Source organism: Cyprinus carpio, chromosome B18, assembly GCF_018340385.1.
Source record: "Cyprinus carpio isolate SPL01 chromosome B18, ASM1834038v1, whole genome shotgun sequence".
NCBI lineage: Eukaryota > Metazoa > Chordata > Actinopteri > Cypriniformes > Cyprinidae > Cyprinus > Cyprinus carpio.
The window spans coordinates 14,474,636-14,499,425 of NC_056614.1; the positions used below are offsets into that span (position 1 = coordinate 14,474,636).

The window sequence follows — 24,790 nt, forward strand, 5'->3', positions numbered from 1 at the left end:
GTATGAATGTCCTGTGTGATTGGAGCGTTATGGACCCATCTGCCTGGGGTGAATAGGGGAGGGTGGCTGCATCAGTGTAGTTTGGATTCAGGATTCGACAGAATTTTGTCACAAACAAGTCCTGTACAGTTCTTTGTGTGTCATTCAATGAAAATACATAAATCAGAGAGCGAGAGTCATTGTGACACATATCTAATCTGTGATAGTGGACTAGCCAAGTCTCATTGAAACACATCCGGCATAGACATTAATGAACGCCTTCACGACACGCCATTAAATCAGCAGCTGCATCTGGTCTCGGTCAGAAGGGTGAAATGGGCAGATGAGCTTCCTCGGTGTCTGACAGTGAGCAATTGTAGAGGTTAATACTGTTTCCTCACACTGGGTTCCATGCTGTAAATGCTGCTCTATATGAAACTCATAAGACATTAACATCATGAGTGTTTAACAGATTAATACTTTATAGTCCATAACCGTAAGTGCTGTGGCTAAGTAAAAGATTCATATTTCTTTCTTTCTCTTTTGCTAGGTCATTCCTGTAATTAAATTACAAGATCGAGTCATGACTCATGTGGCATTATGCAGTGTAATCAGAATTTATATAAGGTCAGTTATTATAAATGACAGTTATTTGACCTAAAAATACAGAAAATAATTATTTGCTCTAATTTGCACTTCTCAGAGCAAATCACAAAAAAATCTTTCTTTCTTTCTTTCTTTCTTTCTTGCTTAAATCTTTCTTTCTTTCTTTCTTTCTTTCTTTCTTTGTGATCACTACTTTTATTATGCTGGAAAAATATTTGTCTATGATAAGCAGTTTTATGCCTTCTTTTTGCTTATTTCCTGCTTTCAAACTTTCCATTCGATTATCTTAAAAAAAGTCCTATTATTTTAAACTTTCTATTCATCAAATAATCTTGAAAAAAATATATCATGGTTTCTACAAAATTATTAGGCAGCACAACTGTTTTCATCAACATATTAGAATGATTTTTGAAAATTACCAGTACCTTTTTCCCAGCCCTGAAACACAACACAGCACAATACGTAATTCCAAATATGGGTAAAACACCTGTAAAAAATAAATACAGAAAATTCCTTTAAATTAACACTGTACATCAAGACATATTTTTACACACTCTTTTTTTAGAGTGTATTATCTCACCTTACATAAGGTCTTAGCATGTGAACCTGGGAAATTCTCTCTACTAGAGCTTTAAAAAGCTGTCTAATGAATCTATAGGCAGAGTAATCACAGTTTACTGAAATACAGCATCTGAGTTCAAAGGTGCAGCAGCTGTGCGAGAAAAGTGTGAAGATGAAAGTGGTGCATGATGTTCTCTCTTCCTTCGCTGGTGCTGAGAGCTGTGAAACACTCGGAGTGAATTATTCTGTTAAAAAATGAAAAGTCACACCCACAGTTGAGGATTCCCTTCTGCTGAACATATGAATAATTACAAAATAAGAAAGGTGGTTAATCTGCTGTCGGTTCTTTTGTGGGTATTTATTAGCAATTTTGAAAGCTTCACTATTTATATCTTTGAGTGTTTTTCCCTGTCTAAACACCTGATGCCTTAGCTTGTTTATATGTTAGTGACAGTTTAGTGCTAAATTACTATTTAATTTCCCATTTTTTTGTAATCAGCCTGGAGGGGTGGTCTGAATATTTCTAATAACAACACACACAAAGTACACATGTGACTATGAGAAAATTATTTTCCCCAGGGCATCTGTTCTTTTGAAACAGTTACAGCCTGTTAGTTTAATGCTTTAATGCCGTGAAAATGGCTTATTCAGTACACTGGCTACATGCAGGACCTACTAATGGAGCCCCGTCTCCATCCCCCCACGCCGACTCTGATCTGCAGCCAAAGGATGCAATGATATGGATCACAGCCTCCGTATGGGGCAATTCTGGACTATTCAGGCTCATTTGCAAACATTATCAGTCTCTGCCTTTGAAGTGGGCCAATGGAATAAGCAAAGTGCTTGTCTCAGGCATCTAAAGTTGAAGAAGAGCCGCACCCATTGTGCTTCAAACTATTATATTTACCTTTATAGTTTCTTTTTTTTTTTTTAAGATGTGTCATTTGAACGTCTTGTTCTCTTGTCCTTTAAAAACCCTTAAATTTCTTGACAAAGTCAGATTTCTGTACTGTGGTTCATGCGTGATTTGTTACATTGGGAGGGATATTCTTATTCTAGTGAGCATCTGATTGAACAAAAATCTGAAAAATGCAACACTTTCATCAATTTATCAGTCAAGTCATCAATTATTTGGTCTGTATTTCAAAGAAAATAAATATCCATTTTAACATTGTCAATTTATATAAGACTAAACTAATATATCAATTAAGCATAGATTTCTATAGATGTTTGATATTTAAAATATTTAACATTATAATTTAAATTTTATATATATATATATATATATATCTATATATATATATATATATATATATATATATATATATATATAAAGGTTCATTTTGCCAACTTATAGAGCAAAACTATTATTATAATGTATTTTTTTTCCTGTATTGCTCATAAGATGACTTTCATGTATGTGTGCATATAGGCCAAAATCAAAACCCTGTAAACAAAAACCCTTTAAAATGTTTCAAATTTTATATATATATATATATATATATATATATATATATATATATATATATATATATGTATATATATATATATATATATATATATATATATATATGCCTATATAATATATATATATATATATATATATATATATATATATAATATATATATATATATATATATATAGTAAGTAATGTATACAAGTAAATAATAAAATTATTTTAAATGTTATTTTAAAATAATAGAAATTATGTATTTTTATTTTTTTATAATAAACACATGCGTGCAAACACACGCACACATACACACACACACACACACACACACACACACAAATGCATGCTAAGTAAAATATTTTTTGTGTTTATATGAATTGTATATGCATATATGCTTTGAAAATATCTACAGATATTCAATTGTCTTCTGTGAAAATAATAAGCACACTCCTAATTATGATTTCATTGAGATCACCACACAAGATTTGAAAAAAAAAATCCCAGCTGTTTCAGCAACACTTTATTGTGTCTACACTGTTTGCTCTATCAAAACTTTACTTATATGTTACTGCGTTTGGCCTTTGTGAGACAGACAAGGCGTGTGCAGAATAAACACTGTGGTTATGTTAGTTAATCATACCAGCACACCGGTTCTGTCAGCGATCAAATTAATAACACTTAGATACTTCTCCTTGACCTGAGAGAAGATTAAAAAAGTAAAGTCTGCTTTTAAGCATGTGTTGAGTCTTTCTGTTGCCTTGTCGCTCTCTGTAAAAACACAAATGATCACTCTTTAGTGTTTCTTTCATGGACTGTTGTAATAAATGTATTAAAGCAGCTGAAGCATCGTTAAGACTAAAACGTTCTGTATTTTCCAGAGATTTCAGTTGGATTTGCACTAGCGGTTCGGTGATGGTAGGATGTCACAACAGTTAGGTGAAACCAAGCAGCAGTAAGGTGTTCTTCCATTACCCTATGCAATGGTTCAATATGTTGCCATGGCAACCAGCCTCCTCAATTAGAGAAATGTCCTCAACCCCCACTCAGAGTAAGGTTTTGGTATCTTTGCAATGCAGTTTGAGGTTCATATAGAGGAACAAATATATTCCTGGTGGGAAAAAAAAAAAAAAAATTGGAAGACTGAGAGCATCTGGTGGCACTTTATTTTGTGTTTTGGATGTCTGCAGTCGTCTCAGGCAGCGTGAAGGTTAAACGGGGGTTTGATGGAGCCGTCCACATGGGCTCTTTTGGTGTGGATGACAGGAGGACAAGCAGAGTGCATCTGCCCTCCAGGGCAAGAGAATGCCGGGTGAATGGAGAGCAGAACATAACCGCTGTGTTGCCAAGGTAACGTGGAACAGTACACCACGGTGAAAGAAAGGGAACAAGGGATGAGGGGGGAGGGAGATGGCAGGACAGGTAGGAGTGAAATAAGAGAACGGTGGTCAGTCTTTGCAGTGCTTGTATAATGATCGCTGCACCCAGAATCTGAGGGAAGTCCTGCTTCAAGGACACAAACAAGTTACTCTTCAAGGTGAAGAACGCAACACTACGCAGTTTGTCAAAATGTGCTCTGCTCCTTTACGAGGAACTCAATATGTCACCACTGAATAAGAGCAAGGCTGAGCTTGCATTGATCTTGTCCTTGAAGTATGTTGTGAGTTCCTCCTTCACGTGAGCTTTTCTTGGATAGGACACACTGTTTGCTGCGTGACTTGTAAGACTGTGTCCTATTTTTTTGAGCTTTGATCTCACAATGTACAGTTTTTTTTTTTTTTTTTTTTTTTTTTTTTGATGAATATGGAAGGCTGTCAGATTGAAGAGGATAATAATTTCCTGTTATTCTGCATGTGTGTCCACTTTTTAAACTACAAACTGAAATTTAACAAATTTTGATCCACCCCACCACATGACAGTACATTCGCTTGTTAACAGATTTTTGCTTGTCATTCACATTTTTATTCAAGATTATTTGTAAAAGATTTTTTTTTTCAGTTTTCTCTCTTTGCAAATAAGAAGTTAAACAAATAATAATAATAAGTTAAACAACAACTTAAACAACAACAACAATAATACAAGCTGTCATTATTTGCTCATACCCTCAAACCATATTTAGCAAAATTATATATATATATATATATATGATATAATATATCTATATATATATATATATATATATATATATATATATATATATATATATATATATATATATATTTAAATAAATATAAGTGCACAACAACAACAACAACAACAATAATAATAATTATTATTATTTTTAATAAATATATTATTTATTATATTTGCATTAACAATAATAATAGTAATTATTAATAATAAACTTCAACTTCTCATTTTCACAGAAAAAGAAAGAAAGTAAGTAAGTAAATAAATAAATAAATAAATGTGGTGCATTATCACAAAGTGAAACTGAAGGTTGGATGTCACATCAATAACATTAAATGCCATTATTGTGTCTTGTGACTAAGCATTAAAGAATATTAAATATATTAAATAAATTAAATCCAAAATATCGAATCTGTGCCATAGGTGTAATATTTGATTCAAGCTCTGCAGCAAAACTTTTTACGGTGAAACAAAAATGACTTAAGATCTGTTCATCATCACACAATATTGTATAATTTTAAAAGACCTGGAATATAGTGCACACGCCATACTTTTGCAGTATTTCAATATTTTTATGTTCATTTTGGTCCTTGACTCTTGGTCACTGTGTTATGTAAATTATCAGTTTGGGTGAACTGTCTCTTTACGAAAATTAAATTGCAAAAATGGTAAAAAAAAAAAAAAAAAAAAAAACCAGTTAAAACAAAAAGTATTATTAATGACTCATGTTGCATTCCAAGTCTTCTGAAGCCTAAAGATATATTTACCTGAGGAACAAAATTTAACTTCAGAAGATTTTAATTGCTGAAAAATTGCTCTGTTGAACCAGTCATATCTCAATCTGAACTTTTGCATGATGCAGTCAGTCACGAGACACACAAGAGCCAGTGACAATTCACAATCCAAGCTGGTGTAATGCTTTTATCAGGCATACATTTTTTGAATGTGTTTGTGATCTGACCATTTTGGCGGATGAAAATGGTGATTGAAATCCAAAAGATTTCTCACTAAAAACAATGAAGTTCATAGTTCGCTGATATAGGGATGTCTATGGGTACCTTTAGCATACTATTAGTGACACTAAACACTCTTGACCACGTTTCAGTTTTTGACACCGTGGGTCGGGTTGCCAGGTATGGTTCATTCTTTTTTGTTACAACCAGCCATCAAATCGTGAAGCTTAATTATTTGTAATTTAATCGACTTCATCAATCTTGGCCAAATCATTGGATTTCATTGGATGGAAGCTGATCAAAAGTGAAATGGCACCTCTCTGCTGTAGCGTTGCTGCTGGCCTTGCTTTGTGTTCTGTTACATAACCACACAGAGCTGGACTTTTACCGTTCCCATTCTGAGAATCATTACAAAATCTTGCATCACAAATTGCTACCAGTCACAACAGCTGAATTTATCCTAATAATAGACCTCATGTAACTCCATGACGCAAGAAAGAGGCACATACAGTATAACTGCTGTGTTTACATGATGTCTGCCATTTATATTTGTTTCAACATTAAATCCTACTGAGCGATTGCTCCGGGCCTGGGAATGTAACCTCAATGTTGACTCTAGATATGGTGCTACCTGCTGTTAGAGTCATAGCGTTTTCTCTATAGGCTCTCTGTGGCGATCACAGGCTGAAAAATGACTTGCATTTGTACTATAATAGCATTCAAATTGTCAGTTTGGAGTGCTCTGCCAGAGGAATCATTTATCATGAAGAGTTTCAGATGGCTCAGATTGCTATTAAATAATATCTTTCAGCTCTTTTGACAAGAGAATTCAGCAGGCATTTATTTCTATTAAAGCAACGTGTTGAAATTATTGCTTAATTTGGGGTCAAGTTTGTGAGGCCTAACTGGAGAACACAAATTGAACAGTTAAAGAGTATGTTTTGATTTTTTTAGCAGTGTGTAGCAGCTGTGTAATGTCTCTGTGAGTACTGAGTTATATGCTTGTTTACAAAGCCAAGCTGTTTCTTAAATTATGATAAATAATGATTAATACTTCAGCCTGCTATAAAACTATAGCTTTATTTCCCATGGTGCCTGTTGATATTTCATAAATTCAATGATATTATTTTAATTTGTGTAACACTGAGCATCAGAATTGTCTTTACTTTCTCTGTGGGGAACCACCAGCAGCTCTGTAGGGAAACTGAAAAGAAGTGGAAGAAACATAATATCTCTCATTTTCAGTAATTCAAAAACACAGACTAATTTGTTTGCATTGTTTCTTTTTTTGGATTTTTGTCATAATTGTTGCTAAAGACATGAATAGAGTGTTAAAAAAAGTAATGCGTGTTGAAAGAATCCAAAGAAAACAGGCTGCTGAAGTTTTGAGGTGATGGATCACAGATTTTTGGCTGAGGCACTGGAAAGGTTTATTGATTTGTGGTGTTTACATTCGATACGTTGTGAAGCTTTGCATAGAAAAGGTGCTGAAATGTTTGGATTTTGATGTTTCTTGGAGGGAGTGTTTAACATGACATGCTAATATGCACCAGAATTAAAGGGCACCTATTACGCGAAATCCACTTTTACATGGTGTTTGGACATAAATGTGTGTTGGCAGTGGGTGAACACAACCATCCTACAATTATAAAAATGCACCCACTCCTCATTTTTTAATTTCCTTTAAACCAAGTCAGTCTCACTAGGCCAGCCGTTTTGATTCTCATGCAGTGTGGCGTCACATTGTATAGGGCGTAGCCACAGGGGGTTGATTGACAGCCCGGCATTGCTATAGTTTCCGCCCTCAGCGGTGATTTTCTCCACGTTCGCGCAGCTGTAACGTCAACAATGTCTTGCAAGCAATCCCGTTGCTCTGTGTTTGTTTGTAAGACTGAACATAAGAGTCTTCATTTTCTCCCAGCATCTGAGCTGCTGAGGATGCTGTGGATTACTTTAATTTTTCAAGGTAATGTGCCTCAAAATCTACCCAAATATTCATGGCCATGATTCCAGTTTGAAGCTAACATATATGTTCCATTCAAAGTGCATTGAAGTGTGTGAGATGTGAATTTAAATTGTATTTATTTACAGAGATATATGATGTCACACTTGTACGTGTGTGAAGATGTTCCGCATTGCAAATCTGTGAATGAATGTTCCGGAGTGAGGTAAACTTCAACAGATTTCTCCTGCTCAGGGAGTAGGGAGCAATGAACACTGTGTAGGGACCATGTCAATGGGAACACAGTTCATGCACGGAGCTCACTTCTAACGAGCTGATTATCTGAATTAGGTGTGTTAACAAAGAGAGACGTGCAAAATATTTGTGTTTAGGGGGAGGTGAGGACTGGAATTGAGAGGCTTTGGTATTGGGTTTGGGTTGTTTTTGTTTTCTCTGATCACGTATGGTGGCATTTGTTTTATGTTTATGCGGAGTTGTTTTTTTCAACGCATAAAAACACAGTATAAGTCATTATAATCCTTAATTATGTGCCCACTGGATGGAACAAATGTCTCGTTTGTAATGGGTTTTATTGTTTTTGTCTTGTCGCGCCGGTGTTCTGACTGGGACACACATCACAGTATGGCAAGAGGTGTAACTTTCCATCACATGCTTGAGGCATTCGGCCAGTCACAAAGCACTGGATAGCTGGCCAATCAGAGCACACCTCGCTTTTCAGACTGATGAGCTTAGTAAAAACAACGCGTTTCAGAAAGGCGGGGCACAGAGAAGAAACAATAATGTACAGTATTTGGAAAATAATGTGTTTTTTGAACCTTAAAAGTATATAAACACATTTCATTACACCAAATACACAAAATAATGTTCTTTTTAGCAACATCATATGACCCCTCTAAATATTTTTTTAACTGATCAGCGCCGTGCTTGTGAGATAAGTTCATGCTGTTCGTAGCGCAAGATTCGCTTGGTAATGTGGTCGTGCGGCTCAGTCAATTGATCCGTGCCGATGACAGGTCAGTTTCGTCCCACTTTCAGTTCATTTGGCTTCCCATATGTACAGCTCTTTTTTAGATACACCCCAAATGTGACATTTTCCAGCTGTTATAATAAATTATCTGTTAGGTATTTTGGGCTGAAACTTCACAGACACTTTCTGGGGACACCCAAGACCAATATTACAGCTTGTAAAAAGGGGCATAACAGGTGCCCTTTAAAGTAATTAGATAAATAAATACATAAATAAATAAATAAAATAAATAAAAAATAATACCAGAAACGAATGGCATTATGTTTAACTGTTATCGCATGTTTATTTTTTGATGTAGACAATATTCTGTCCAAAAATACTGTGAAAGAGTTTCTTGTGAATCTACAGTGTGAAACATACAACCTGCCATTCACAAACAAAATACTCGAATGAACTGGTTTTATTTAGTTAAACAAAGACATTCAATAAAAACAGTGTAGCCTGATTATCGACTGAATAACTTTTATGAATGGGTTTTTTTTAGTGAATCAAAAACATTCAGCAAAATTAGTGAAGTCTGATTGCCTAATAACTAAGGAAACTTAAGAATCTGTTCTTTTTAGTTAATCAAAAGCATTTGGCAAAACCAGTGAAGTCTAAATGCCGAACGAATGATTCTTATGGATCTGTTAAGTGAATCAGAAACATTCAGCAAAACTTTCTTTTTAGTGAACCAAAAACATACATTCAACTAACTGTGAGACTTGTATCAGTGCAGACTGGTTGCTCATATGCCAATGTGTAGTTGAAGATGAACATTATCTGTTTTGTCTTTTAAAATATTATGAAAAGATCTGCTACCTCATATATTTTTATTTTTATTTATTATTATTATTATTTTTAGTATTGTTGTTTTAATATGTAAGTAACTGAAATGCATTTATAGTGTGTTACCTCAAATGGTAAAAAGGAAAAAAGTCATTAGACATGGTATAAACATAGATTTGAACGAATTACTTAAATTTATTTTTAAAATTATTAATTTCTTAAAATTATTTCTTTCTTAAAACTACTAAAAACATTAAAAACAAATGTTTTTAGAATAATTAAATTGTTTATGATTTCCATCCTTAACCGGAATATTTTTACAACTATAGGGTGATATGAGCATAAAAAGGATGCACTGAAGGATGCACAATTTGTTTAGTAAATATGCCATTTTTAATTGATTGCATATTGGCAATGGCTTTCACGTCACATTTTTGTCATTCTTGTCTCATACAGGACAACAGAAGATCATTGACCTCCTAACCTTTGGTCCTTTTTTAAGTTGGTAAATCAGTGCATGAATCAGACTCTCGCATGCAAGGCAGGATGGCATTTTTGCATGACGAATATCCAGAGATTTGATATGATCATCTTTAGCCCACATCCTCTTTTCAAGATTAAAGAGTGCATCACACACAAACTAAGATTGTCAGCCGATCTGATTTGTCTTGGCAGTTTTGGATGGACACAAAAGGGGCCAGCTCTTTGACCTCTGACCGTGTAATTAGCAAAATGCTTTGGGAGAGGGCAGTCACACTGCCACTGCTAAATATAATCAATCAGCACCATACTTCATGCCGGAGAAGACTGGATTCTCTTTGTGTGAGTGCATTTTTGTAATTACTTCACAATTAACCAACTTTTATGACACTCTGAGGCTGTTTAAAATAGGGTATAGGAATCATTAATGCATATTTAAGTTTGAATGATGTGATAAGTGCTCTTTTGTGTTCTTTGTTTCAAGGGGTGCCTGTTAGGAATTTGGGTGACCACATACCAGTTGATTTTCATTGTAGTCACAGTTTATGCTATTTTCAAACTGATTATATATTAGATATATTAGAAATTACATTAAAAAAATTACATTATACTTTCATTTTGAAAGACATTTTAATAATGTGTGTGTGTGTGTATATATATATATGTATGTATATCTATATATATATATATATATATATATATATATATATATATATATATATATATATATATATATATATAAATTATGACCTATTCTTTAAACATGAATGCCTGCAGCCACTGATCTACAGTCAAACTTTGGTCCAAATTTATTAGTTTTTTTATTTATTTAATTATTATTATTATATTTCTTTTAGAAGATTCTTATCCTCACAAAAGGCTGCATTTATTTGAATAAAAAAATATAGTTAAATATTATTCCAATTTAAAAATAACTTTTAAAAACAAAGTTTCCCATATACTTTGAAGTAACAAATAATTTAACTAATTTATGCCTATGAAGGATTTTTTTTAGGATTAAAGAATTAGGAAGTTAAAACAAGTTAAAACAAAATTAGTTTGAAATAAAAATATTTTGTAAAAGTATAAATGTCTTTAATGTAAATTTTGATAGAATTGATGTGTATTTGATTATTGTGTTATTGTTTTATTTTATTTAATGTTGTTGACCTCAAACTTTGAACAGTCTCTTCTTTCCTGTGTTCAGTCCCTTCTGAACTGAATCTAATGTTTTCTTGTTCTTCGCACAAATTTATGCCGGAAATTTATGTGTAACCATTGTGACCACATAAAATATAATATCCCTCTCATAAAGGTCAACTAGTTGAGGATGGGTTTCCCTTTTGAGCTTGGGTTCTTCCCAAGCTTTTTTCAAGGACTAAGGGACTTTTTCTTGCATGGTCCCATTATGCTTGGCCAGACATTGACACTACTTTAGAACAATATCCATTGTTAAAAGAACTGTGTAAATACATTTTATCTGAACTGATTTAAACCTGTTTTAAAGACTGGCAGAAATCAGCATTTCAGAAAATACTGTAGCCCTCTATTCCTCTGTAATATCTCAAGGATTTTAGGCAGGACAAATTTTCACAGCTAGAGGTCAACTTCTTTTGCCATGGTGTTTGTATTCCTGACGCTTCTGTCTTTGCCTAAGGCATTGCCCTGTAAGAGGAGTTTTTGTACACAATGGAAAACAGTACAGTCTGAACCGCTTTCTGCATTCCAGTCAACCTACAACACAGCATATTTGGAATGTCATTCATGGGCTCCCAAAGACACGAATGGACTCACAAAAGACGTTAGACTGTACTTTGACCCATCTTCGTCATACGTATTAAGTCCAATATGAAACAGACAATGTTCCATTATTATTCTGGTCTGTTTGGGCGTCCATGAACAATGATGTTTTATACTGTTTTGATGTGGTGAAGGGCAAAACAGCAATTTATAGTAGTAGTGAACAGTCTTCCATTTACAGAAAAAAGTATTTTATTACTACAAAATGTTGATTAAAAAAATAAACCTTTTTATTATTATCAGTCAATATTCAGTGTATAATTGTGCATGCTAATTTCATTTAAAATTGCCAGTAATTTAATAACACTGTCAAATGTTATCGTTAGCAAATCTAAACATGAACATAACCCCCATGTTGTGTTCCAGTCATTTTGACCCAGAGAGGATTTAAAGCAGTTAAATTGTATTTAATTTGACTAAAACCTCCTGACTTTGCTTACACAGGGTATAACAGATTCTTTAAGATAAAAAAAAGTCTTGTTTTACCATCACCAAATATATATATATATATATATATATATATATATATATATATATATATATATATATATATATATATATATATATATATATATATATATATATATATATTTTTTTTTTTTTTTTTTTTTTGTCTTCAAATAGCATTTTGGAAGTCGACTGTAGACGGAAGTTGACTGAAAGAAAACAAGTTGACAAAAACATCAAATCCAAGATTTGTCTGATAATTTAGCATAATGAGAGATTAATCTAAACATGAAAATACATTTTTTATTGTACATTATATTGCTGTGATGCCTAAATTCAGCATGTAAAATGACTGCCTTGAGTTTTTTAGTTTATTATTTTAAATTTATTTAGACAAAGTAGTATAGAAGTTTAGTACAGAAATCTGTAACTTATCAGTCAATACATGAAAATGCTTATAATTACTACAGTATCTGTCTTTTTCTTATGGACTGTCAGAGGTACTGTCAGATGTCAATAATGCACAGCTTAAAGGACAAGACTCATGAAATTTTTGGCAGGTATCAAAAAAAGGTGGTTGTTTTGCATCATGTTGGGAACTGATAGGATAGAGCAAAGAATGCATAACACACTGCATTCCACAGAGGACACTAAACACCATCGTCAATATCGTCCTCTATCTGCAAGTGTTTGAGCAATAACATCTGCCGCTTATACAGTCAAGAGTGCACTGCAGCAAAAGGCCATGATTTCTTCTTCAAACCCTCCATCAATTGACCAACAGCTGCCACTATTGAGAAAAAAAATGCTTCTATGAAATCAAGTGCCTGTGAAAACAGCAGAGACCATTCATCAGAAACAGGCCTGCTCTATTTGTTGGGGAGATTTTGCTTGCTATGAATCAATGGCTTTTTTGAAAAGTGTGGAATTAACGCAAATAAATCACGATCACTTAGTTAGGTCTGCTTCAGAACAAAAAGGACTGTGTTTTCACTAGCTGGCTCTGTGTTGTTCAGGCTCAGACAGCAGTTTGTCTTATGATTGTTGTCCTAAAAGGCAGGAGACTCCATCTAACCGCAAAGCAGAGCAGAATGAGGGAAACACAAATATTGGAAAGACCTGTTGGGGGGTCTGTGTGGAGATGAACCTTTGATGAAATAATAGTAGAGGCTCCCTGTTTTTTTATTTTTTATAATGTGTATCACTTTGATGTAAAGTGGTTTTGCTTTTGCTAAGACAACTCTAAAATCTGTCTGTCAGTGCTTGGCTGCAATTTGCAGATAATAGCCGGGTTGGCTGTGCTCTCTGCAAAGCCAGTCGCAGCCAGGCTTCTCCAGCTGGGAAAGAAAATGGTGTTTTTTGCTGCCTGACAAAAGGTGTCATGTCAGGCTCTTCCCAAATCCCTTGTCTCTCGGTATGAGGATGTGACACAAGTACAGATTCTGTAGGGAAATCTTCTGATGACTTATAATTGGGCTTTTAATTAAACAAATTAATTTAGTTCAAATTAATTATTAAAAAAAATATACAATAAATATTAATTGATTGATTGTAATTAAATTGCCATCTCCACTTATACTACTGTAAAAAGTTTGGAATATAAGTTTATATCTCGCAATTCTGACTTTATAAAATGCAATTGCCAGAATGGTGAGATATAAACTCACAATTCTGAGAAATTCTTTTTTTTTTCTCCCTCTGAATTGGACTTCATAACTCACAATTGCAAGCTTATATCTCACAATTCTGAGAAAGAAAAAAAAAGTCAGAATTGCAAGATATAAACTTTCATCTGCGAGAAAAAATTCAGAATTCCGAGATACAGTACAAACTTGCATTTGTGAGCAAAAAAGTTTGAATTCCGAGTATTTATCTCGGAAATTCTGACTTTATTTCTCACAGTTGCAAGTTTATGTCCTGCTATTCTAACTTTATAACTTGCAACTGTGAGATTATATCAGTGTCAAATTGCAAGTTTATATCTCACAGTTCTGACTTTTTAACTCGCTATTGCAAGTTTATACTGTATCATGTATTTCTGAGAAAAAAAGTCAATATTGCGAGATATAAACTCATAATTGCGAGAAAAAAAGTCATAATTGTGAGATAAAAACTTGCAATTACTTTAATATTTTATTCAGTGGTAGAAAGAACATAAATAGCACCAAAAATGAACAATAATTAAGCACCAAATCACAATTTTAGAATAATTTCTAAAAGACACTGAAGACTGGAGTAATGGCTCCTGAAAATTCAGCTTTGTCATCACAGGAATAAATTACATTTTAAAATATATTCAAATATGAAACAGTTCTTTTAAATTGTAATAATATTTCATAATATAACTGTTTTACTGCACTTTTCAAATAAATGCAACCTTGGTGAGTTAAAGAGACGAAAGCATTCAAATATTCGAATTATTCCAAAAATTTTGACAGGTAGTGTATAACTAGTATCTGTTCTTTCTTTTCTCAATTCAATGTGCTGTTTGCATATGACTGTGTAAGCAAACAGGATCCACCTATATGTCTTACATATGTGGCGTCTTAAGTATTGCTCAGATGTAGTTTTTCTTCTCATATTCCCTTTGAAAAAGAGTTCATGTGCCGGTAAACTCTGATGTGCTGTGGGTGTTGGCTTGCAGGCATGAGCAGTGTGGTGGTGGGTGGGGACGGCACTGTCTCTCTGGACCATCAGCCAACCGCTGTGACCACATACTCCCACACCGGCCCCTCGCTCACTGGCCTTAAGCTGCTCTATATCCTTGAAGCCACTTTGGCAAAAAACAGGGCACTCCTGATTCCATTTAAAAGCAAAGCGGATATTTGAGTGATGCTTGCTTGCCCAAAACTCCCCACCACAACGGACTCTTTTCACATTTCCAGGTTTCACAGAAGCAACAGTCATCATAGTTGGGTAAACATCTATAGTGGTGAATGGGAATCTACATCTAATATATACACTGTTTCCTGTTTGCTCAAATAGCAAAATAAAAACTCCATGATAGTGTTTTCATGGCTTTCAAAAATAGGAAAAAATAGAGAGAGAGCGAGTAATGAGGCAAACATAATAATGAAACTGAAAATAATTTACTGTCTCTCCTGCTGTATTAGAAACACCCTATCAACAGCGGTAACTAGTTTTTTAGTAATTGGATGCAAATGTAGCATAATAAAAAATATAGTGCTATACATTGAAAAAAAAAAACGAAAAGAAAGAAAATCTAAAAAACTTTAGCGCTTGCCTCATGCCACATCCATCATAGACAGAAACACTGTTTATAATAAGTTTTATTTTTACATCACTCGTGTCCGGTATATATATATATATATATATATATATATATATATATATATATAGATTTATATGAATAGATTTGGTTTGTAGTGTGATTCTGTGCGGTTGCTAGGGTGCCATAATTGTCAGCATGTGGTTGCTAGGGGTTTTTTTTTTTTGTAGGTGGTTTAACATGTAGATATGTTGTTGCTAGGGTGTGTTTTTTGTTTTTATTAGCATACTGCTATATGTTGTTGCTAAGATGATTTGATTTGGTTTTTAATGTGTTTTTATGTGGTTGCTACAATATGCTTATATATATATATATATATATATATATATATATATATATATATATATATATATATATATATATATATATATATATATATATCCTGCTATCCATTATTGACGCCAAAATGGGTGTGTGTATGTACATATGTAAAACCATTGTGCATAAACCTTAAATCCATCTCAATCTGACGATAATCCATTTCATAACTGCAGTATGAGCCGGCTGCAGTGTATTTTTCCTCTGCAGGTTCTGTACTAACAGACTTACGTTATCAGACAGAAGGTGTAAAGGGGAGTGCCTCCTCTCCCCTCTCCCCAGCTCTGCCTCCTCAGGAGTGGAAAGCAATGATGTAATGTGCCTGGCTGCCTCAGAATGAGCAGCCCCCCTCTGCTGCGTTTCATTCCCCCTTTCTCTCTCTCTCTCGCTTTCTCTCTGCCTCTCTCACTCTCCCTCCCATCCTCTGCCGCTGCCTCTGCTGCTGCTGGTGCTGGTGGTGGCTGGCGTTTGTATGCGCTGTGCCGTGTGAGCTGCAGCCCTGGGCATCTCTGGGGATCCCTGCAGAGCTACTGTTCCTCTTCTGGCTGTGACGGCTGGGACTCGCCCGCTCGCAGAAAAGACCATCTCTCTCATCGACCTAGGTAATTTCTCTCCAAGCTGACAAATGGCATGTGTTGCAGGTTTTAAAAAAAAGGGAGTGAGGCAGGACAGGGGTTTTGGGCTTAGGGTCTGCTGAAAAGCTGAATGAAAAGGTCTGCATGCTGAAAGCCTGCTGTCAACGCAGCACCGGTGCCATGGTAATAGATTGAATTTGGTTTCCTGAGGCTGCCGCTGTCAGCTCTCCTCTCTAGCGGCTCTCACGCATGCACGCACGCACCGCTTCTAGTAAGGTGTTGGTTACCATGGTTAGGAAAGGATGGATTCCTGTGCTGGCTCATAGCTGGGTCAGCATATCACCTGGACTGCAGCTTTTTCAGAAGAGAACTGTGCTCTGAATGGATCTTCATTGTGGCTTGAAAGTAAGAACATCTGTTTTATTCTGGAGGTTTAAATGAACAGGTGAACTTGCAGCTGTGATTGGTTTTGGTGCTTTTTGGTTTTATTACTTTGTCCACTAAGACTTGTAAATTATGCTGAGCTAATGTGGGAAATGTGTTCCTGTTTCAGCATGAATGTGACATGTAGATTGATTTTCCTGCATATTTATGCATGAGGGACTGGGTGTGTGCGTGGACAATGCTACATACTATGGACAGGGTAAGACCCTCTTACAGCTCTTGCGTTTTTTTCTTCTCTCTATGATGTGCTGAAACACAGCTGGTGAATTCTATTTTCAGAATTCCCAGTATTTTTTGTTATGTTATACTCCAGTTGTACGAAATGCATTAAATAATATTAGATATTATTTGAAAAAATAATGCAATATTAAATATAATGCATAAACATATTAAATAAAGTATGTTTATTTTCTTATAGTTAAAATAATTAAGTTTTTTAAATAATTATAATTAAAATGCTTATTTGCTTGTGTGTGTGTATGTATGTATGTATATAAATATATTTTTTGCTTGTCTGTTTGTTTGTTTGTTTTAAATATACAGTACAAGTTAACAGTGTTTTCGCTCACTGTGAAATCTCGCACTTTATCTGTTTCATTTTTTTTTAATATTTCATGTGTCTGGACTGCTCCACGTGCATATGTGGTCATGACTAATTTATCCAGAGGATTTTTCCCTGTTATATCAGGAGATGGAAAATACCAGCAGCCTCCATGTCAATTTTGCATAAATAATTGATTGGCTAAGTTCGAGTAATTACTGCACTGTGTGAATATAAATCTCCTGCATTATAGTTGTAGCTTCTAATCCAGCCTTTCGCAATCTTAATTTGCTCTTTTCAACCTGAGCAATCGTAGATTTCAGACAGATTAACGGAATGTGCATTTTAAAAGTCCTCTGGGGTTTATTAAAGAAACAGTAGGCTAGTCTCAATGTCAGAATCAAATAGTGTAAAGATTTTCTTTTGTGATGAGGATCTGTAAAATCTGCAGACCTGTGAAAAATGGCCCACTGTGATTGGTGGAATGGGACCATGTGGGCTTGTCGGGGGTCAATTTATGATTTCCCAGCGGGGAGAAGGTTATGTTTACTCAGGATGTGGTTGGCTCCTGCAGCTAGCACGCTTTATCTGTGAGCATCTGGAATATGTGAGCGTTGCTTCACAATCACGTATTCTACACATCAATAAATTGATCCGACGTGTCTAAAAGAAGCACACTAACCTGAGTCCTCTCTCTATTAAAAAAAGATAAAGCTTAGATTTTGTCACTCCGTCCAACGAGCAAGACATGAAATGGCTATGGACTGAATGTTCCCTGAATGATTAGCCCATGTATCATGCGGTGCCCCAAAAAACTGTTTTCTCAGTGAGTGTTTTTATTGATTTTTCTCCTACCAGACAGTGAGCCTGAACGCAAAAAAAAAAAAAAAAGGAAGTAAAAAGAAGCAGCTTTTCCCCAGGAAACGTCTAAATTTCACAGTCGTAATGTTGCAGTTGAAGGATTTCGACAGACATTTTGACTCTAAGACCCTTTGCGTTCCTTTGCGATGATGCGAATGCCAGGATTTAGCTTTGCAGCAGGTGATTTTTACTGCAAAGAAGTTGCTGGAGATCTTAAAATAGAGCCAGTTGACGGGGGTGTCCTCCAGTGAGTTCACTTCCATGTTGCATTATAGTAGATCGTGTGTCCCCTAATATTGTGCAAGGTCAGGGAGTCTCTGGAGGAGTGCTGTTTAGTCTGGCTGAAGCTACAGATCATATGGCCCTTCGTGTAGCATAGTGGTCTTGACAGGGTCTTTGTCTTATTGCAGTATTGTTTATCTCACACACATTCACAAACTAGAAACCAGGACAAAGGCCTCTGAATGGACAGACATAGTGTGCGTAGTAAATTCCAAATTTGTGTGTCAGCATCGCACTGAGCAATCAATCAGTTCTGTTAATTATAAACCTTAACTCTGTTTAAAAAACTGCTTAAGTCAGCCTAAGCTGGGTTGCTGGATTTATCTGGCTAAAAGTGCCATAAAGTTTCCTAAATCTCTTACAAGGCTGGACTACTACATTAACTAAGACCAGAAAACCATCTGATTGGTTTAAGATGTATTTTTGCGGTGTGGAAGTAGCTGATTTGAAGTGCTACATAAACAAGACTCTCTTCTTCATACAGTATACAAAAAAATTTTTTGAAGAATTTTAATTCCCTGCTGAAATAAAACATCTTAAACTAGTTAGTTTGGCTGATCTTGGTTGGTCTCCCAATATCACACTGTGTTTGTTCATTTGGGCCAGAGGAGAAATGGTCCACTGACTGAGCCTTGTTTCTCCCAAGGTTTTTCTCCATTTCTGTCACCTGATGGAGTTTGGGTTCTTTGCCCCTGTCGCCTTTGGCTTGGGTCTGGGTTTAAAAGACACTTAATATTCAGTAATATTATCGATTTGACTGCACTGACACCATTGGATGAGAACATTACTTCAACTGAGCTGAATAACGACAATGTTGCCCTCTGTAGAGCTGCTTATAGCTGAATTGAACTTGTTTCATAACTGATGAACTTTCCACAGTTATAGAACTGAATCACTAAATTGAGCTGAATAAAGACACTGTTGTCTTCTTTAGAGCTGCTTTACAGCAGAATTAGAATTCGTTTCATATTTGAAGAAGTTTGCATTATTGATTCTGTTATATTCTGTTAATTGCTGTGAAATTGTACGTTGAAAAAGTGACATAGTATTTTAATGATTGACTTGTGTCATCCACCATGTTGGGGTTTTAGATTTTCACTGAGGTCATCCCAGTGCATTCTGGGATTGCCCTCTGGGAAAGATACAGTACATGCAATGCCACTTTAATTATGCTGACTCTTAAAGCTAGACTTTCCTTGTCCGTGTTCCACTTTGCGGAGAGTTCAGATGATATCGTTTTTGTCATTAGCACAGTCTGCTGATGTCTGCACACACTATCCATGTGGATCCTGATTTTGAGTCCGTGGGGACTTGTGCATGTCAGTGTTTAAGTGCTCAACACAAAGGTCCACTAGGTAGTGCACACATTCATGAAATGTACTTTAAATGGCTTGTATGTTCAACTGTGCGCAAGACGGAGTGGAAAATGAATACCAGAGCCTTAAGTTACCTTAGGCAGCTCCCTATGTTCTGAATCAGAGCTCAGTATTGCACTGAACTAAAATAACCCTTATTTAGCTTTAACATGTTCAAAGTTTGTCTTAAAAGATTTTGTCGCAATGGGAACTATATAGGGATGAGTGGCAATATATGGATTATATTGTAAATATCTGACTTGTACTTAAACGCTATTGTGAAAATGTAAGTTAAAAGTAAACATATTGATAATACAAGTCATTACACCAAGAAAGTCTCCAAAAAGATGTATTTTATCTGCAGCACTGTGTCTTTTCCTTGTGTGTGTGCACTCTCAGAAAAAAAAGGTACAAAAGCTGTCACTGGGGTGGTACCTTTTCAAAAGGTACACTTTTGTACCTTTTAGGTACTAATATGTACACTTTAGGTACTTATACCTTTAAGGTACCAATATGGACTCTTTAGGTACAAAGGTATGCCTTTTGAAAAGGTACTGCTCCAGTGACAACTTTAGTACCTTTTTTTCTGAGAATGTGTGTGTCCTTGGCTGTAATATGAATATTAAGAACTAGTATTGACTCCCCAAGATTTTTTAGTCATGGTTCATTGCTTGCCCAGGTTCATTACTCTCAGCTGTGTTGAAACAAAACAGATGCTCCTTTTACAGGCTCAGCAGCACCAGAGTAAAAAAGCCCGGCTGAACTTTTTTCGAGATTGGTCCTGGCTATTAAAAACTCTTTTTTTGGGCTGTCCCCTTTTGCCTCATACCAGGCATCAGTATGTCAAAGTTGAAAAGAAAAGCAGCAGCAAGGCTTTTTGTTTTCATTTGATAGTGTTAATTAGTGTTTTATTTGAAGCCCCCCTTAGGTCTGGCTCAAATACAAGACTTCTGTTCGCTCTTGGCCCTGCTGAATAACTTGAATTACAAGTCATTTCCCTGAGCTGTGTCCTCACCACAGGGACAGTATAGGGACACTTAGGTCAAGTCCAACAAATTCTTGAGCTATATTTTAAACAAAAAATTGCTTAAAGTTGTTGTTTCATACCTCAAGGTCAGTTTGTTCTGAAATTTAAGCACGTATTGCTGAATGCAGGTACATTATTTAAAAATCAGGTCATATGTCATCACCGATCATGAACAGGGGAAGCATTTAACTGACACCACTATTGTCTGTTAATTATTTTTGGGCAGGCGGGATGACAAATGATCTGTTACACACTGCCAGGGGAATTGTCCTGGCAGACACATGAAAGCAAACCATGGTTCCTTTGATATGGACATTTAGAGCCACCTGAGGAGAAGTTTGTCTGCTTTACACTTGGTCTCAGCTGACTCTTTTTCTCCATTTCTCTGTGAACAGCAGTCATTTCTCAACTCAATATTTCTCATTTAGAAAAGATACACTGCGTACAGCACACTTTTCAGGCAAGTTTTGCAACAAGTTTGTTGTTATATCTTAAAATTGTTAAGATCTAATATTGTTATATCTCTCTTAGAATTACATAAAATATTCAGTCTGGTGCTGAAATGAAAAAAAAAACATGATGTATCAATTAATTAAACAACAACAAGTGATTATGAGAATGTGAAATCTTAATAATAATAATAATAATAATAATAATAATAATTATTATTATTATTATTATTATTATTATTATTATTATTATAAAAACATGATTTATTATAATAAAATTATAATGTATTTATAATATATTATTTTTTATTAAATTTATAAATGTAATATATATATATATGTGTGTGTGTGTGTGTGTGTGTGTGTGTGTGTGTGTGTCTGTGTGTGTGTGTGTGTGTGTGTAATTTTACCCCATTTTTTTAATGTGTATATATTGTTGTTGTTGTTATTATATGTTTATATGTTGTTGTTATATGTTGTAATAATTTGTTTGCTCCAGCACTAAACTGGATATCATTCATTCATAAAAATAAATAAATAAATAAATACATAAATAAAAAATAAAAAATAGTAATAATACTAAAACATATTATATTATTTTTTATAACATTTTGTTTTAAAATATGTGAATAATTTAATTATATGTTGTTGTTGTTGTTGTTTTTTAAATAATTAGTAAAGGGTATTGTATGTAATCCTAAAAGAAATACAACCATTTAATTTTCCCAGCTGACTAAAGTAACTTGAAATGCAGTGTTTGCAGTAACTTTTAGTTCACAAGCAGATAAGAGACAGAAGCTAAAGGCCTGGGGGCTCTTGATGAGTGCTGGCGTTGACATACACTGATGGCAGAACATGTAAGGTTTTATGAGGGTGGGACATTAGTCATCCAGATGAAAGTAAATGTGAAAGTATTTTTTGATATTTCACCAGTCAAAATTTAATCTGGACCCCAGGAGACATTCTCCCTCAGATGCTTGTAAAAAAAAGATTAATGCCACTATATATGAAATGAATTCTCATTATTTACATAATGCTTGTCACAGCATAAACATGAGTGTTTTAAAGCAATGTGATGTACAACTTTCACTTTCTTACTGACCTGTAATCAGCGTTACGACTCTGTAATTGGCATAACCTGTAATTAGTGTTTAGTGAACAAACTGGTCCATAGAGGAAACTAACAGACATTAAGTTACTGAAGTTATTGTTTATCAGTCTATAGAAAAAGCTTTGGATGGTTTATTACATCAGAATCAAAATTAATTTAACTATACACTTACTTTTAAACAAAGTTAGACAGGCCCTGATCTTTTATTTATCAATCAGTATAATGTAAATAACAACAAAAGGCTGTATACAAACATGCCATTTCAGCAAATTTCAGACTGAAGCCCGTAATCAATGTTGTGCTTTATACAACATAAGCCAAGCGTCTTTATTTGTCTCATTCTCATAATCCTGTTCAGAAGGAGCTTTGCCGTCACCTCCTGTGGCGTTGGCTATCTGTCAGTCTCTGTACAGAGACACAATTGTTGATTCAGATTTAGAGAAGAGAAAAGCGCTTCACATCAAAACAAATCAGGTTAAAACCTATGCACTAATTCTTGGTATTCCCAGTTTGAGAAAGAAGTATTCTTTGCAAAAAGAGTCTCATTTGTGATTTCACAAGTTAGAGCACTAAAAGACTGAGGATGACTGCAGTACCAATTCAGATCTATAGAGGTCAGAACAACTATTAGTCACTGATGAGAATATTGACACTCAGGTTATTTCAGAGTGTTTTATACTTTGACCTTTTGATTATTTGTTCATATATGTATTATTAAAAAAGAGTTTATTTCATTATATATGTTAATGTAAGGGGATAAACAAACTCCTGTGTGACTTTTTTTTTTTTTTTTTTTTTTGGAGAGATATTTCAACAGTTTTTGGCCATAAAATGAATTTTAGTGGAGTCCAAAACAACATTTGACCCCACTGACTTGTTTTGATGGGCAAAAAGTACTGAGACATTTCTAAAAATGTCTTCTTTTGTGTTCCACAGAAGAAAGAACGTCATACCAGTTTGTAACAACATTTGTATGAGTCAATTTTCCTTTAAGGGTGAACTATCCCTTTAAAAATGTCAGTTCTCAGTAATCTAAACAGCTCTAATCTGTGTTCCAATTTAGGGGGTTACACACCCCCTATAGAGAGATTAACAGAGCTGAAAACATTTGAGCCAACGCTTCCCCTTTCTGGGTATACATGAAGCCCCGGGAGTTTAAATTCAGTTGACAAATGAAACAGAGGGGACCACGGTAAAGCTGTCTGTAAGATGTTCACGCCACATCAGTCAAACAAGAGGTTCAGAGGGGGGGAAAAAAGACACTTTGTGGATCTGGAGAGTGCTGATGAAGTTTGCATTCAGATGCTCTTGGGTCAAATGACAAAATGTTTGTTTCTGAATCTTTACATGCAAGTCTAAACAAAGAAGATGCACGATTTGGTTAGATGTGTCATACAGGATGATCTGTCCATGTTTGATTACACAAGAGTGATTGAACAAAAGTTTGCAAATAAGAAAAAGAGGAAACTGAATCCAGATTACTGACAGCTAAATGCAAACAACAACTGGATGATGGGAAGGAAGTGGTTGGAAATGATAGTGGGTGTTTTAACCTGCCAGAACACATCTTGACTTAGGAAAGTGAATTTAAAATAATCTTTTTTTTTTTCTTATTTTCTGAAAAATAACATTATACTGGCATAAAAGATTCCAAAAAGTGGCTTTTCCAGTAACGCAGAAGAACTATTTTTGCATTGCCACAAAAACCTTTCAGTAAACGGTTCTTAAAAGAACCATATTTTCTTAATGTGATGAACATTTTAATAATCTAATGAACCTTCTTCCAATATAAAGAACTTTTATTGCAATGGAAAGGTTCCATGAATGTTGAACGTGGAACCATATATGCCAATAAAGAACCTTTATTTTTAAGAGTGTAGTCTGTGGCATCTCTGGTTATACTGATACAGTAGTTTGTGTTTTTTCTTTTCTTTTTTTTTTGGGGTGGGGGATTTATGTATTCCTTTTTGATCATGATGCATAATGGTAGACCAGGCCTGACTGGTATAAAGGGACAGAGAGGGGGTGGAGTCCCAGTCTGCATCTGGCGTCTGTAAGTAAGAGGCTGATAAGTGGCTCAGCTCTGCTTCCCGGCTCTCATGACATGCTTGTGTCTGCATTTGGCTCGTCCCCGTCTCTTAATGACGGCATCCCGAAGCCTGACACCCCAAACCTACCATTCCATCTGCCTGCTTAGCATTTCCCCTCAATACATAATTAGCAGCACTATTTCAGTCACAGGGATTCCCAACTGTGACTGTTCCTCTATTGCGCTCCATAGTTCTCTTCCCTTGTTAACTAGGGCATGATTAGATGATTTGTCACTGAGATCTTTTAGTTGTTCCAGCACTATCCGTATTAAGCATTTAAGTG

General features: G+C 35.0%; 1 protein-coding gene across 2 annotated transcripts in view; it reads left to right on the plus strand.

Moving 5' to 3' along the window:
• The first annotated feature begins 16,104 nt into the window (after positions 1-16,104).
• Positions 16,105-24,790, plus strand: part of LOC109063944 (semaphorin-4B-like) — a 67,898-nt gene continuing 59,212 nt past the window's right edge. Inside the window, exon 1 of one of the 2 annotated variants that reach the window (XM_042743966.1) lies at positions 16,105-16,374. The gene's annotated coding sequence lies outside the window, so the exon portion shown is untranslated. Of the gene's footprint in view, positions 16,375-16,439; positions 16,991-24,790 lie in introns of those variants that run through there. The other variant, XM_042743967.1, reaches the window with a different exon arrangement.